The sequence below is a fragment of the Haliotis cracherodii genome, unplaced genomic scaffold, assembly GCF_022045235.1.
Source record: "Haliotis cracherodii isolate W230 unplaced genomic scaffold, xgHalCrac1.p SCAF_6, whole genome shotgun sequence".
NCBI classification, from domain to species: domain Eukaryota; kingdom Metazoa; phylum Mollusca; class Gastropoda; order Lepetellida; family Haliotidae; genus Haliotis; species Haliotis cracherodii.
In genome coordinates, this window is record NW_027266319.1 from 37,109,120 (window position 1) to 37,126,885 (window position 17,766).

General features: G+C 38.7%; 1 pseudogene; it reads left to right on the forward strand.

The window, feature by feature from the left end:
- Positions 1 to 8,587: 8,587 nt before the first annotated feature.
- LOC139444714 (scavenger receptor class F member 2-like) lies at positions 8,588 to 15,874 on the forward strand (annotated as a pseudogene).
- The last annotated feature ends 1,892 nt before the right edge of the window (positions 15,875 to 17,766 follow it).

The window sequence follows — 17,766 nt, forward strand, 5'->3', positions numbered from 1 at the left end:
AACTTTGCATGAATACCAGGCACATACTTAACTGGTGCCTTTTGCTATTTCGGATTTTTTATTTTTTTTTATTTTTTACGTTTCCATGGCAACAAGTTGGATTTAAGTTTTAATATAGGGTGGGTTCACTTATGGAGCATAACAAATAAAATGTTAAATATTTCCTTGCCAAACATTGCATGTCTATATTTAAAGCACATACTGAAGTGATGCTATTTGATTTTAAGGAGTTTTAGAAATGTGTATTTTAAAATTTCCATTGCAGCTATTTTGACATGGGCTAAGAGAAATGTTGGGTCAGTTACCTGGTTTTGGACCATAACGTGTTAAAATCGGCGGAGGGTATAGATGACTTCGTTGACTTGTTTAGTTATTGTTTCTTGTAATTTGTCATTTTTTTGCATAAAAAAACACACAGAAACACACTTGTTTTACTTTCCATATATAATATAAAACAATACACAATGAAAATGATGAATGGTGACTTACCCTTCTTTGTGTGCTTGGGAGGAGGTAGGTGGGGGGGGGGGGGGGGGGGGGGGGCTTAGATTGGCATAATAAACAGACTCAAAAGCGCTCGTTTCTTTTCCCTTGAACATCTAAAATATTTGTAAACAACGTTATAGTTAAAGGTATCTTATCGATGCTGATGCGGTCGTGATACCAACTGTATGTCTACCATGTCTGAATTCCAATCGAATGGATATGACATGAGCAATGCTCTGAGTAGGAGCGTCTTTGAGAATTGGAACTGGGACCTCCTCAACAACACTTAGGCTGTCAGAAACTTGCAATGAGCCCTTTAAGAAGTTCGTAACATCCTCATCCACGTTCGGGAGCCCAGGCCCTTCTTGATTCACTGCATGGTGAGTACCATGATATCCAGTGTTGCGTTGAGGACTCTTTCTTTTATCCACACCTTGAGTCACTGGCTTCCCTGAGGTCCAGATTCCGCAAGTTACAGGGACAAAATGTTCAAGTGTTTTCTCGGGCTCCAAGACAGTACCTATACTTCCATTAGTTATTATAAAAGCACTCAAGTTGACAAGTAAATGATGGTTTCTTAGAGTTGACAGAAGTACTATGAATAATATGGTTCTTTGGGGAATGGTTCAGCTCCTATATAAATGTAACAATACTATTATTTTCCAAAGTGTTACACAATAAAAAGATTTTTGCTTATATTTCAATGTTTTAAGGGATTCAAAGGCCCGTGGAATGGCAGTTATAGTTATAAAACCTTTACAAGGCTACAGTGGGTACTTGTACATGGACATGTTTGTAGTGTAGCCATCTGATCCCAAGAAAGAACGAAACGCAAACGTGGGTGACATTTATATGCACCGCTCTATATGGTATTTGAAGATATTTGTGCCACAGGAGATTATAGTCAACTTCATTCTGTACACAAAACGTTCACACAGTCATTAACGTTATTACTGAATATCAATTTTAAGGCCACATGTACATTGGATGTTCCTGGCAGGAGAATAACAAGGTCAATAATTATATTTTTATGTGTTGATCATTGATTTGCTTTGGTATACCAATGACAGGAGGTATTATCATGTTTGTATCTATACTGAAAACCCGGCGTCAAAACATGGCTCCACAAGCGCGAATAATACTTTGACAACGCCATTGAAAGAGTATTGCCAAATTCAGAAACTCTACTAGAGGAATCAAATTGTATGTATTCCCTAAGACATCTGTCAAATCCTCTAAAGTCTTCCAGGTAGCTGATGGATAAGAGCAATGCGCTGATGGGGGATATCGGGGAACACCGCGACCTTTTGTACTTTTAGATGATCCTACTTCCGTTCATCCAACATCCTGCACCTGTGGCTTTTCAGTTGTAAGGTGTAGTCTGAATCACATATGAAAATGGAAACTAACGTGTAACAAACAAAAACAGCACTTTTGAATACAACATTAACCTTGACTAAGAAAAGGTATGCCTATTTCACTCACGACTTTTCATATATGCATTCATTGCTTTACCATACACCACGTGCATGGGCATTTCTACCTTAGGATGACAGACCATATGTTGGGTGATGTGTTTACTTAGCATTTACGATCCGTGAAGATTCCGTGGTAGAATAGGTCTTCAACAACCCATACTTGTCGTAAAAGTCGACTATGCTTGTCGTAAAAGGCGACTAGCGGGATCGAGTGGTCAGGCTCACTGACTTGGTTGATACATGTCATCGATCCCAACTGCGTGGATCGATGCTCATGATATCAATCACTGGATTGTCTGGTCCAGACTCGATCATTTACAGACCGCTGTCATATAGCTGGAATATTGCTGAGTGCGGCGTTAATCAACAAACAAACAAAAACTTAGCATTAACTCGCCAAACAGAAGTGAGTGAGTGAGGTTTTACACCGCTTTTAGCAATATTCCAGCAATATCACAGCGGGGAACACCAGTAATGGGCTTCACACATTGTACCCATGTCGGGAATCGAACCCAGGTCTTTGGCGTGGCGAGCGAATCGCCAAACAGAACATAAGGGTTCGATTCCCCACGTGAGTACAATGTGTGATGCCATTGTCTGGTATCCTGCAGTGATACTGCTGGACTTTTGCCATATGCATCAGGAAACATCCACATATGGCAACGAAGAAGGAACAGTGTGAATTTTATGCTGAAGGGAACCATGAAATTGAAGGTGTGATAATAGTTCAGAGAAAACAATGACATTATTTTGAATAATCTCAGATTTGTACCCACGATCTTCATAGTAATCGGTGTCTTGATCAATGACCTGCTCAATGTTTGTTAGAAACTATCATATCAGTGTCAGTGTCACCTGGACAGTCAGCGCATATACATTCAGACTTCTGAAACCTGACAACGATTACTACATGTACATGTATGAACAATGCAGGTCAGACATAAGACGCTTATAATTATGCAGCAATGAGGTCTTTGTATTTGACCGTGTGCTAGATGACAATTTAGTGGTGGAATTATTTTCAGATAATTGACTGTATATTTCGAACATTAGATGTATCGGTCTAAAAATAAATATATATTTTACCTTCCCGACTTCAAAACAATTCTTACCTATGCTTTGAAATCGTTGCCTTGGGATTACATGATGACAAATGCAATGATATATTTCACTATTGAATTTCAGGTATTCCTGGCCAAAAAAGAACTCTTATAAAAACAGTTATTCTCGAATTTGTCCTTTATTTTTTGCGTTTGGTTAAGGCGTGGCTACTACTTTGGCTGTAAACCTCAAAAGAGTTGTTTTGTTTAAATTGATATTCAAGGTCAATGGCACAAACTGTTTCGATTATCTGCAGAAATAGATTTCACTGGCCGGAAAGGACAAAATAGCTATGGAAACAATGTGAATGGGTCAATGAAAACCAGTGAATCCGGTTAAACACAATTATGTTTCTAGATTTGTCAGCACCATGCCCTTGCTCATCAAAGCAGAAAACGTATGAGAACTACATCACTTCGGGATTTTCTCCTACATTCAGCTGACACGCCGTGATATAACTGGAATACTGTTTAAAGCGGCATTAAACCCAACTCACCCACCCACACTCATCACACCGGTGACTCCCACTACTCTCGCACTATGCGTAACTATAACCCCTACAAATGTATATTACTCACAAAGAACTTACCAAGCATCCGATCTTTTCATATGTCATGGTAGATGAACTATAGTTACCTGAATGTATCGGGTGTTCTTTAACTTCTTTTGAGTAGTACTTACCGCTCAAAAAGGATCTTTGCACTGTTGTGGTCACTTCATTTGGTGGCACAGGTATTCTACAGACAGTTTACCCATCAATTCTTGATGTTTGACATTTAGGCATAAAAAATGCGCAGCCAGGATATTGCAGAAGTGCATTTTAAATTATAATACATGGACCAGCAGCAGGCTGTTATATAAAAGTTTCGTTGCATGGACTGCCTTGCATAATACGTGATAACAGGTGAGTCCTGGAGATCTGGGAAGCCGCTTTTACAATCAACATCAAAGCGAAGTATGTTTGCACAGATACTGCCCGAAGTGACAGACACAATGCCTCTGTTATGTGAAACGTATCTGTTTCACTCAATTTTATTTCCTGGTGGCCTACATACGGACTCATACTTATATTTTGTATTGCACAATTGCTGTTGTTGATGTGAGAGGTGAGTACTGACTTCTATTCATTTTGGTTTGATCTATTGTGTATGTCTGAGTGAAAGCTCCTCGTGTGATTAATACATATTTATCAGTAGATCCTGTATGCTATAATATCCTATTAGTAAATTACCAATACTTCACGATGAGCACACCTAATTAAACCATACAATAGCTCTAGATTCATGGACATCTATTGTAAACACAACATGATCACATTTCAAAAACACTTGGCCTTGTTCAGATATCTTTATACGAACTTCATGAAACATCTTGCTTGAAAGTACGCTTTACATCTGTAATGAAGGATAAATATGAGCGTTTACGGTTTTTTAATATGCTCCAGTGGGAATCGGGGTAGGATGTGTACCCAGAACTCCACTGTTTGTTTTAAAGGTGACTAAATTAGGCAACCGGTTCGCCGTGGGTTGCGCCCCTATGTCGGTGGAGGAAGGGAATCTGGTGATTAAGGGCACTGGAACCAGGAACAGTGTACAGTTGCTTTCTGCCAAACACGCCACTTCGACTTGACCCAGACGGGTGTAAGAATAAGCCTGGTTCTATTGATCGGCTGGTTACGCCTTTTCTATGGAAAGCATGAATTCTAACGAATATGTGAAATGTATTAGTGTCTAACATAGGTAGAACGTTCATTGCCGAAACTGAAGAAATCAGACACTAATCAACTAATGTATCAGCAAGAATATAATCGAGTAAGAAGCATCTACATTACATACACATTTATATTTACATGTGGATCCAAGTATAATGCCGCAGATACCAGGGCCTCTATCATTGTATCCAGAACAATATCATCAGGATTACCAAATGGCAGTTCAATTTTTACAGCAGAATAAAAGACTATATTAACAGCTCTAACATATATAAATATTCAATCTGAACATAAACAGTTAATAATATTTTCTGATTCCCTATCCTGTCTTCGGGGCATCAAGAATATTTCCTGCCAACATCCACATTTAGTTGAAATGATAGAATTACATAAGGATCTTGCTACTGGCCAATACATATCATTGGTTGATTACCCAGCCATGTTGGAACCATTGGTAACATAATGGCTGATGCCGCAGCTCAAACATCACTCAGCACATCAGCGACCCCATTTCCAATCCCATACAGTGATTATTAACCTATGATTAGATGTTACATCCGCGATCTTATGTAAAAGAAATGGGACACGCAGGTCGGTGCAAAAGTATGACATGCAATAATACCAACTATTGCTGGAACATTGCTAAAAGCGGTTTTAAACCGCAGAGACTCACTAGCTCTCAGGTTGAACCGAACGCGTTGTTCAAGGTTCCCAAAGTGAAAGTAAAGCACTCACAACTCTTATGTCCCTTCTAATCACGTGGTATGAATATCATTGGTACTCGAAAAAGTACACAGGGGCATGGCATATGAGATTAATCCTTTATTGCAAGCATGACATTTTGCAAGTATAATCTCATGTGTTAAAGTCTGTGTCATCCCAGGTATTCGACATTTGTGAAACTTACTCTACTCTATGTCAAGTTCGTAATATGTATATTAATGTTTCTGTAGACCTAATGAAAAGACGCACAGATCATTTTGCACAGGTGTACTTATACATCATTTCCTTCTTTGATAGGTACAGTGTACATGTGTATCCATAACTCCATAACGGATATATTGTTTTTTTTATTTTAACAGAGCGTGAAGTTTACCCATTGCGACACTGTTTGTCATCTTAAACAGGGAGTAGCAGCTTAGTAAGACGATACAAGAAACGTGATTCGTCATACATGCACCGACTACTGTTGAACGCCATATAACTGACTACCTTGCTACACCTTCTGAACACGTGATATTGATAATATAGGCATTTGACAAATATCCTGACATTAAAAAACATTTTATCATGCATTATCATACATATATATCGCCACGCCCACAAGTTTTTTGTTTGTTTGTTTTTTGTTTTTTTCAGGAATGCCAAGCATTGTTTCCCTTAATAAACGTGCATAATGAAATACTGTGCAGTGAAAATTAAGAAATGTCAAATTAGTGGGAATCCAATTATTATCGTAATATACATACCTTTAACAAAACATAATGGGTGCTTTGTATTGCTATTGCGCATTGCTTCGCACGATATACTTCCTGCTTGCTAACATATTTGCACCAGTAAGATACATATAACATCGACTGCGAGGTGTGTATGTTGGAGGTGAGTACTGTATGCACGGGTAGTATTATATACAACAGTGTAAAATAGTTTAATGAATTCATTTGATTTTATAAGGTTTTGTAGGCGATACGGACCCTCAATCTGCGTAAAATATTGATTAAATCAAGTAGATACATAGCATGAAATTATTTGAAATGAAATTACAAGTATATTACCATACTTGATCATATCTGTTCTGCTATGATATCCTTTTTCGCCGTGATTTAAAACAGCGTTAAACCTCACTCACTCACTCACTCACTCACTGTCCAATTCGCTGTGCAGAGCTCCGTCTCTTCAGCGTACCAGAAGCCTATGATCGTGTTTTTATGTCCCCGATTCGCCCTGATTATATGTCTATGTTTGTCAGCCATACCCATACCCGTGCTTCTGGATTTCACCAAAACGGTAAAAATATACCGTAAAGGCACAGAACCAGCGTCACTTTGTGCTATCCTCCACATTCAGCTGACATGCAGTGATATATTACTTGGGTTTTCGACCCGTGAATATCCGGGGAAGAATAGGTCTTCAGCAACCCATGCTTGCCACAAAAGGCGACGAACGGGATCGGGTGGTCAGGCTCGCTGACTTGGTTGATGCATGTCATCGATCCCAATTGTGTGCACGTGGATCGATGCTCATGATATCAATCACTGGGTTATCTTGTCAAGACCGCCGTCATATAGCTGGAATATTGCTGAGTGCGGCGTTACACAAAAAAAAACAAAAAAACTTTGTACTTTTCAAAGCTGCGTTAAAGCCAACTCACTCACTCACAAACGAACCCATTAAGCAAAGTTACACCAAGTGCTCATGAGCATTAACATCTATCAAATTATTGAAATAATGTCGTAATCCTACAATGTACAAATACATGTAGCATATATGTTGTCAACGTTGTTTCCTCATACAGATTTCCAAGAGAATTACAAAATGCTCAACAGTAGACTGAAAACGCTGATTCGGAAATCTTATTTGTTTTGTTTTAAATATCATCCATGTGCGGTTTTGCCAAGCAAATTGACATACCAGTACTAAATAGTACAACACATTACAGTGTTAAAACTTAACAAACGGTTAGGGATTTGGAGGTACTAGTTGGAGCTTCATTCAGTTGGCCTTTCAATCAGTCTTTAGGTGTTGCTTGTCAAACTTGATGCATTGTCTTTTCACTTTATTCAGCAGAGAACATATTAAGAAACATAGTCTTGCGAAATGACAATTGAAAACGTATAGTGACACTTCGAAGATCAGATCGAGTGATTATACTGTGAGCCAGATTGCATTTAACGTACACAGAAGCACTGGCGGACATTAGTCTGTTTGAACTTGAGATGTCACAAAGTCTGTAGACATGCTAACGTATGTCAGTCTTACAGAAATTGGAGTGAGGCGTTAGCTCAACCAGCATTCATTTATCGTCCCTGGCATACAATTGTCAAATTGTTTGTTAGCAAGAAAATACGTGCGAAAGACGTGCCTCTCTAGACTACAACGATATCAGGTTAATTCTTTAGAAATAATTGAACGTTACATCTTTAGCATCATTTCCTCTTGATCACAGTACAAGTGAATCCATGTTCGCTTGTGTCAAGAATTCCCCAGTTTTAAGTTGTTTCATACAGTGGTATGCCTCCAGAATTGTGGTTGCTACATACACTTTAATGTCAAAGGCATTTGTCGACTTTTTTTTCAGAAAGGAGCAGTTACTTGTTTCTTATTTCGAAAAGTATTTTAACATTTTAGCCTTACAAGTTACTTCTACAAGTCATCCACAAAAGGCATGTGAAAGTTGTCAAAGTGTGTCTGAGATAATTCCAAGTCGGGGTACATTTCAATTGTTTAGCGTATATATGAATCGTATAATTGAGTGAGTGAAGAAGTATGGTATAACATTGGACAGTATATAATGGCGTATGAAATGTATATATGTGGAAGGAATGCCCGAAGCGATGAAGAACTAAGACGTTTGCTACCTTGGTGAAACCCACGAGCACCACGGAATAGTCCTGGCAAACCCAGAAACACAATCAGGGCGAATCTGGAATTTGGACCTATGATAATACATGTAGGTTTCTGAAACTCCCGAGGTTCCGAACTCTGCACATCGAATTGCGGAGCTCTCGACGACTCTAACTGTTTTCATAAAAAAAACATGCTTAGATATGCTGATGAGTGTGAACGTTTCTTTTTCATTTAGGCATCCGACATGGACTGGTTCTTGATGGGACTGCTTGTGGTCTGTGTCACTGTGACCCACAATGGTAGGGACGTGATTTATAGAATGTAACATGAGTGTCAATATTTGACACATTTGTTGGTTTGATTCACAAACACTTAACCATCCTCAAACCAAGTCAGTGTTTTCACTGTAATAGAAGCTTATGTATGAAGGAGCAATTATCACTATCATTCAAATGGATATATTCTTATCAACAGATGCTGAGTGTCACTGTAGGACTACGGATGCTTGTGCCGAGTTCCCCTCTACTCCATGTAGACACAGCGGCGATCCGAAGAGATGTCAGGAAGGGTGGTTCGGTCCATATTGTCAGAGACGTGAGTGTGAGGTCGATGGGTAGATTGACCTTTACGAATACAAAAATCATGTGATACTGATTACGTATTTATATTTTCAGAAAATGTTGCTTTGGGAAGATCTTATAACCAGAGTAGTACATTGAACAATAATGTGACTCAGTACGGAGCAGGACTTGGCGTAGATGGTAGGGCCACCACAGATGCCCATAGTATCCCACGAACATGTGCTCATACCAGCAACGAGACAGATCCCACCTGGACTTTGAACCTGAACACTTCCAGAACAGAAAAGATACAACACATCAGACTTTATTTACGTAACAACTGTGAGTACAATGAAATATGAACGAACTAAGATAATATCAAACGCTACAAGGATATGATGATCGGGTATTTTGTTGAATTAAGAAAGTGTTATCACAAATGTTCTGAGCAAATGCAAAATCATACTGGATCATCTAGGCAATGAGCAATTTCTCCAACTCAAGCTTTACAGACATCAACTGACTAGAACTCATAAATAACTTGAAGGTATGTGACATAATTATTAATTCAAATACCTTTTGTTGGAATTAATAATATACACTTCAAAAAGAGAAACGCAAAGCCAGATTTGTGTGAGGTAGGAAAATACATTTATACGAGGAGCAGTACAAGGTATTGTGCCAAAATGTTGTGAAGATAACACTTGGTCATCTCAGTTATCGGTACATAGGAAAAGTCCAATGCTAAGGTCAACTACCATATGTACCCTGTCGGAATCGATAGCGGCCTGACATCGCCTGCCCATTGAAGAGACGAGTATGTGAATCACATCCTAGGGAATCGTAGCCGACTCGGTCCTGCAAGGCAAACGCTACCTGCTGCAACGCCTGGGCTTGTGGTTAACATCGGAGAAGCCGTCTATCCAATTCATCCCACAGGTGCCCTGTCGGGTTCAAATCCGGGGATCGGGAAGGCCAGGGAAGGACATCAACGTTGTTGTTGTGTAGACAGGCTCTTGTGATCCGTGCTGTATGCCGTCGAGCCTTGTCCTGCTGGAATACACCGTTGACGTTGGATGCAATTGGGAAGATGTGTGGTAGGAGAATTTCGTTGATGTATCGTTGAGCCGTAAGATTGCCGTGGATATGGACCAAACCTGTCCTGCCATGATGAGAGATATCTGCCCACATCTCAACGCTACCTCCACCAAGCCAGTACGCAATTTCCGGCTTAACTTTCTCCCCGATGTCTGTTGACCCGTGCTCTTCCATTCCCTAGACGGAGGAGAAATCTTGATTTGTCGCTGAACCAGACATCTCTCCATCGCAGTTGAGGTCATATCCTGTGTTGATGACACCAATGCAGTCGTTGTTGACGATGTTGTGGACTCAATATGACTCGTCGAACAAGACGCCTTGGTCGTAGACCTGCTGAACTTAAACCGTTTCGTACGGTCTGGTCGGAGATTCTGCGCAGTCCGCTACTCTTGGTCGTCCCGACCTTGGCCGATCACGTGTTGACCCATCCTGTTGACACCGATCCCATAGACTCTAGATGGTGCTGGGCGCTACATTGAAAAACCTTGGCTACAACTGATCGGGATTCCCCTGCCTGCAAGCGGCCTATGACGTTGTTTCTTTGCGCTTCTGTCAATCTTGGCATGTTGTTGAACTGTCACTGTTAGATTGACGCAGATGCCAGGCAATCAAAAACCCTGCATTTTGATACCGTTCATAGTGCTCCTGCACGTGCAGTTCGTGCAGCTCCATGGCCCTTTTGTTAATGTACTGAGCGCGTTTTTCCGAATCGGACGTGTTTCCCGACTAATGGTTTGTATGTCCGGAAAAATTGCCACTGGCACCATAACACATTAATTAAACCTCTCCATTTTGTCACCTCTTGGTCTGCTAGTTTTGCTTTTATGGCCCAAAATATTCGTTTTGCGTTTCTTTTTTTGAAGAGTACATATATCCAAATTAATGACAATTCAACACTTTTCACATCATGTTACGTATACAGCAATTTAAAGATTTAACACCTCCGTATATTACTATTCCACATAAAGTAAGTGAATTTCAGCATAGGAGTTGTTACATGGAATTACATCTCCAATCGATGATCAAAAGTCGTTTATGCGCCTAGGTAATTCTTTTGACAGATCCAAGTATTACTCAACATGAGTTATGACGTAGATAATCACGTTTTCAGCTTTGTGAGAGTTTAAGTATAGTATCAGAAAAATCATATGAAATCTGTGCTGAAACTTTGCAGATGTATCAAACAGAGGATGAACTGGTGTGTTTTGATATTTCTAAAAATAAATTGTTGGTGATTCCTTGGTAACAAACCGGACATGTGTATATGTGTAGCTTTCGTTTCCGGAGCATAACTGAAACACCGTTTGATACTTTATTATGAAACTTCGCATACGTATCACACATATGTGGCTTGTGCCTTTTCATGTTTTGATATTTCTAAAACCAACATTGTGATCCTTGGCAACAAAACGGACTTAGACTCAAATACGCGAAACATTTGTTTCCGGACCATAACTCGGAAACCGTGCAACATTATATTATGAAACTTTGCATATGTATATTATAAAACACATGCTGAGTTGAAACATGGGGCTTTCCAGTTTAATAGTGTAATGCATTGGGTATTTGTTTGTTTACAAGTTGTATCAAATCTACCAATATATGATTAATGAAGTGAGAGGAGTGGGATGGTTATAGGTCATGTATTCTCAGTCCACAAGTAAAGTCCTGATCACCAATCACATTCAGATTATTCATTATGTTAGCAAGAGACAACGTTGTTTAACTGGGTTTTCATGTTAAAATTATTGTTGATATGCCTTCCCTTAACCGAAGGTGAATCTAATGTATAAGACTTGTATCAAAATACGATACACACGATCCATTTGGTCGCCTCTGAGGCTGCTTAACATCGATTCCCGTATCCCCATGGGACTTCCTGCTTGAAATTAAGTGGCTGCAACATTTTCTCTTCAAATATTTTGCAATTGCTTTTCTGGCTCTTGATTTTGTCCTTTTGCCTCGGTTAGTTTCTATATAGTAAGGTCTGAAGCTGACATTTTGATCTGTGCTTGATCACATTTGGTATTCATTCTGCACAGTGTTAGAAAGAAACAACGGCATGGAGATACTTATGGGCAGCCAAATGTGCTACAACTGGTCGTCAACTGAACATCCTCCTCCTATAGCTAACGTCACCTGCCGCCAGCCACTGACAGGAACCACGGTCACTATACGGATACCTGGTTCCTCGAAATTCCTTACCTTGTGTGAAGTGCAGATATTTGGTATGTTATGGGCAATGTATATTCTCTCACACATTTGGAATTTTGTGGTATGATATGAATTATAACCATTTACTATCAAAACATGTACGAATTTATATGAATATTGCATATACCAATGTGGAAACTGCGGTGGTTCACCAAACTTGTTGACATATCCATTGGGACATATACTCAACAACAAAAGTTCCTGTGACGCCAATATTCTAGTGTATTTTTCAAACAAGTAAAGTTGACTTTTATGCAGGCCCCATGCATTTCACTACCCAAGAATGAGTATAAAAACATGTGCGTTACCGGTATTCCATATGTATTGTTTAGCATCGTGCTGACAACAACCACTCAGAAAAACAACAAAATTACGCAATTATTCAACATTAAGAAACGCCACGCCTGTCCGAAAATGAGGGTCTGTGCGCCATAGGTACGCTTGGAGCATGTTCGAGTCAACGTGATGTTGCAAGACAATTTAACGTCCACAGAAACACCATTTGGTGGGGGCAATCTAAATGAAATTCAAGGCGATTGTGGTTATCATTCATAGTTGCTTTTGGTACATTTCCTACTTGTATGTAGAAGGTTTGACCCACCAAGAGCAAAGGACCTTATAGATACAATGGTGCTTTGACGTCATTAAGATGGGCGTTTGACCGTAAAAAATGTTTACGGACTGTAAAAAGAATCCTATTTATTTTCTCGTTAGTTCGTAATGTAATAAAACATTATTTCAAAACATTTCAGCATGCATGCCTACTTTCAATTAATCAAACATTACATTTACAAACTTCAATTATTACATAAACAGTTATAAGTCTGAACATGGGACTTGCAGAAAATTAGTCCAAAGATTGATGCCATGTATTGATGCCATGGATCTCTGTCATAAAAGCGTGTGAATTTGTGTGTTTGTGATCTTAAGATACTGTAGACCTTTTAAAGTATATGAGAAGTCAAAATATTAGTTTTCACCCTTAAGTTCCTTTCTATCATGGTTGGTCACAATCAAAACAATAATGATAATAATTAATAAATAAAATATATTATACAGCAAAACTACCAACATTATCCTTGCGCATTTTAACTTGTATTCATTGTGTAATGGGTTTTTAGATTGAAATTCAAATGCTATGAAATATGTATAATCAACCTTCAATTAGATAAACATGAACACATTCTGTCTTACATGAGACATCGTTATACTTTATGAACAGGATGAATATATTTTCAATAATAATCAGTTTGCAGTGATGGGTGTTTTTCTGAGAATTGTGACAGACAGTGTCAGTGCCTAAACAGAACTGAAATATGTGACAAGATCACTGGTTACTGTTCTAGTGGATGTAACCCGGGATATTATGGTACCGACTGCCTAAGAGGTACGTGCTGAGAAATAAAGATCATTTCATAAGAGTGAGTGAGTGAGTATGTTTTTACGCCGCTTAAAGCAATATTCAGAGTTTCAGTACAGTGAATGTACCTGTAGCTTAATCTGTTTGTGATCTTTTTCAATGCTTTTTAAAAAAACGTCTCGACACCTCGAATACACTCACAAGTGTGTTCTGCACTATTACTATAGCACTGCGTGTTACACAGTATCAAATGGTATATCAATGTATTATCTTTTATGTTACCTAAGCAGGTAATTTTATAAAAAAAACATGCAAGTTCGTATAATATTCATTTTGGAAAGTCAAACCATTCCGTAAGACAGATCATCGATATACCTGAAGCATCAGTTACATTTCTTGACCAAACTGACTTGTTTTTATTTTTCCAATCCAAGCAGAAAATCCGTTTTATATAAATGAAGAAGCAGATCAGCAAGGAGGGTGTGCACCATTGGTGCACCTAAATATCCCATCCCCAAATTTCACACAAATGTGCTATCTATGAGAAATTCCAGCATTTCACATATTGTTTTAGAACTACAGATGGCATTTGTATTAATTTTCAACAAATTATCCCGAACCTTTGAACATAAAGGTGTAGCTTTATCTGTAGTCGCCGCGTTTAGTGACAAATACCCATGGATCAATGAATTAGGTTTGTTGTGTGGTTGTAAAATCAAAGGTATTTGACATGATCGAGCGTTCTACTATCCAAAGATGGCAAAGATTCAACAAATCCTTCGGCCTTTATGCAGCATGTTTATACATGTTTGCAGCATGTCCAGATGGGTTCTATGGTAACAACTGTTCCTCCCAGTGTGGAAACTGCCTAGATGGTGACATCTGCGACAAGACAAACGGAACTTGTCCTGGAGGATGTGCACCAGGATGGCAGAGTGACACTACATGTCTGCAAGGTGAGTATGTATGGTTTTAGGTGAATGTTAATCTTGCAGAATATGAATATGTGATTCTTTTGCAATGTGTATGTGTTTATAGCATGCCCAAATGCTTCCTATGGTATCAACTGTGCATCCTCGTGTGGAAACTGTGTAGATGGTGACAGCTGTGACACAAAAACAGGAACCTGTCCTGGAGGATGTGCAGCAGGGTGGATTAATGACGGCACATGTCTACGTGAGTGCCAATGACGCTTACTGCAGATATGTTAAACATGTATTCTCGCCTACAAGGTCAATGAAGTAGAATTCGATACTTATCCATTTGAGGCTTGTGACAATGTCAATCATAACATGAACTGTTATGCAAGTGTCATGGGGTTTTACATTCGCATAATATGTCCAGATGGACTTCAGTTGGTTATCACCTTTGTTTAGGCAATGGTAAGTGCGATACAATGGAAGGAAGAAAGCAGAGGATGACAAGGTGAAAATGTTTGCTCAGAACTTACAGTGTATATTCAGGTAACTTAGAACTGTGTGTATTGAATCCCCTCCCATTACGTAGTTCGCATACTCCACTTAGCGTGTAGCAACCGAGTTAAAAGAATCATTTTAGAACATGTTTAATGCTAATACTGCTAGCAAAACATACACAATGCAACTACATACCATTAACATGTAGCTTTCATAATGCATTATTGATGTTTGGTGCGTTAGATTCCCATTTATCTGTTCATCTAATCCTTACAGAAAAGGATTCCAACTGGGGTATTCCTGTAACAGCGACCCTTGGTGCTTTGCTGATTTTCACAGTGATTGGGGCAACCATATACAATAGACGGTAGTATAAGTTGCCTTCAAAACACAAAGAACCACACATTTTCGAGCGTGAACGAAAAGCTCTTTCATTACTCACCCGATAAGGATTCTACAGTTCACTACACCTACTGCTCTATTTCAGACTGAGAATCAAAATATTATCTTAACGGGGCTATTATTACTTGATTGGTTGAAAGGTAATCGATCACCAAAACAACCTAAAATTAAAGAAATACGCCCTTTAGAATACATTTACTAGCCTCAAGCACTCCTTGATTTATTTAGTAGACATTTGCATATTGTAAAGCATGGATCAGTTTGTTTGTTTCACGGTAAGTTTCAGTTACTTTGACTAAACAACGTTTTATTGTGCACGACAGGTTGATGAAAGAACTGGAGAACTTAAGTCCAAGATATCAGAGGGACGATATGTTGAACTTGATCTGAGGACAAAGATACCACCAACAGACAGTACCTACGAACACATCGATATTGCTACGCCTTACAATACAGTTGATCACGTTCAGGATGAAAATTGATGGTGTTATCTACCTCGGAGGAAAGGGTGCAGATCTGCAGAAATGTACATATATAACCTATGATGCCTTATAGTGTCCGTGTATTCACTGAAACAAACTTATGAATAAACATAATCATAATCATAATAATTATAATAATTTTGCTTGATAGAACCTCACAAGCTTCGGTAATCAAGATCAAGAGATAATACAGATCGTGTGGTCGAGGGGAAGGTTGGGCAGTTCTGGTTTGAAGAGGGAATGTAAACGGTAAACCGCGATAATGTCCTTACTCACCTTTGTCTATCACTGAAACCGTTCCCCTGAATATTCCGACAACAAGTCTGCAGCAATCTATAAGCTCCGCGATGTACCTGATCCCGTGTGCTTCGGATCATTGTCTTACATAAACCGGCCGTGAACCGTAAAATATTACACATTTTGCCTGATTCGTCATCACAGACAGTTAGGCATCCTTTGTTTAATAATGTCCCAGCTGATCAGGCTGACCCTCACTGTTCACAGATGCGTTAACAAAACTTCCTCACTGTTAATATTTTTTTAATCATTTCAAAACCTTTTTCTTACGCTATTTGATACTTTTTGATACATGTGTACAATCAAAAGAAACGACTAAAAGTGATGGGATGTACACTTAACTTATTATCAGAATATAACAGGACACAATTGTTTGCTGGATATATGGGAATCTACGATTATAAAATAAACCCGGGTGGTCTCCACAAAAAAGAGGTATCAGAATTAGATCTGCAACGAGGGGACCACGTGTGCAATTGCAGGTACATAGTATACACATTTCAATCACTGTCCTTTGAACTTTGTTTTTGATCCTACTCTCCGTTAATTGGCTACAGCCTTTGTGTCAAATTATGTACATAACTAAAGCAATCACCTGATTCATGTCACGCCACTCTATGTATTCCTACACCTGAATTTTTATCAATCTCGTCATTTTTGTCTGCTTTGGCATATGCAACTGTTTGGTTAAACTACTGTACATGTTTTCGTTGTACATTTTTTTCTGTTCATTGACGTATGAATCGATATACCATGTAAAAAACAAATCCACATGATCCGAAATTACCCTTCTTTACATATGAACACAACAATCATGGTGGTTTTACTTCTATCCCTGTGAGCCCTTGCGATTGTAATAAAGTTATTTTGTTTCCTTTATTTCAAGTGTCTATTATCACGCGATACTGACTAACTGCATTCGCATCCATCTGTCATTAAACATTACACACATTAACTGAGTGACTGACTATAACTGAGGTTGAATGATTAAGTTATGTTGCCTACTGTAATGGATATATTCATCTTTTCTCTGCACAGTTTTGTCAAATACTGCCACATGTAATGAAGTCATAACTGGGCACAAGGTGAAAGGCGATACGCAGTGATTCAGCTTCAACAGTATCAATCGTGTTACAGATTGCTCCGTTCCTTTCGTTTCAGGTGTTAGTTTACGATGTGTGGTTCTGCATTTCGATGTGTAATGTCACGTGCACAGGAGAGCTTTTGTTTAAAGATAGATCTTGGTCCAAGGTGGTAAAACTATCGTCAACTTATGACATCCATTAATTACCATTTCCGTTTCGATTTTCACCATTTCTCAAGTTGGAGAGGCAAAATTAATACCAACTATAGAGATGAAATAAGAAATATAATCTCACTCTTGCTGCCATTAAATATATATGTATGGTTAAAATATACAATGAAATACACAATTACATAAATACATAGATATGCAACAGTTAAGATGTGAAATGTATAGAAATATTCAATAGTTAAGATATGAAATATACAGAAAATATTGTATAGTTTCTGCACATTTAATATGTTAACCATTGTCAATATGTCCTTTTCTCGATGTTTTTTTTACCTAATGG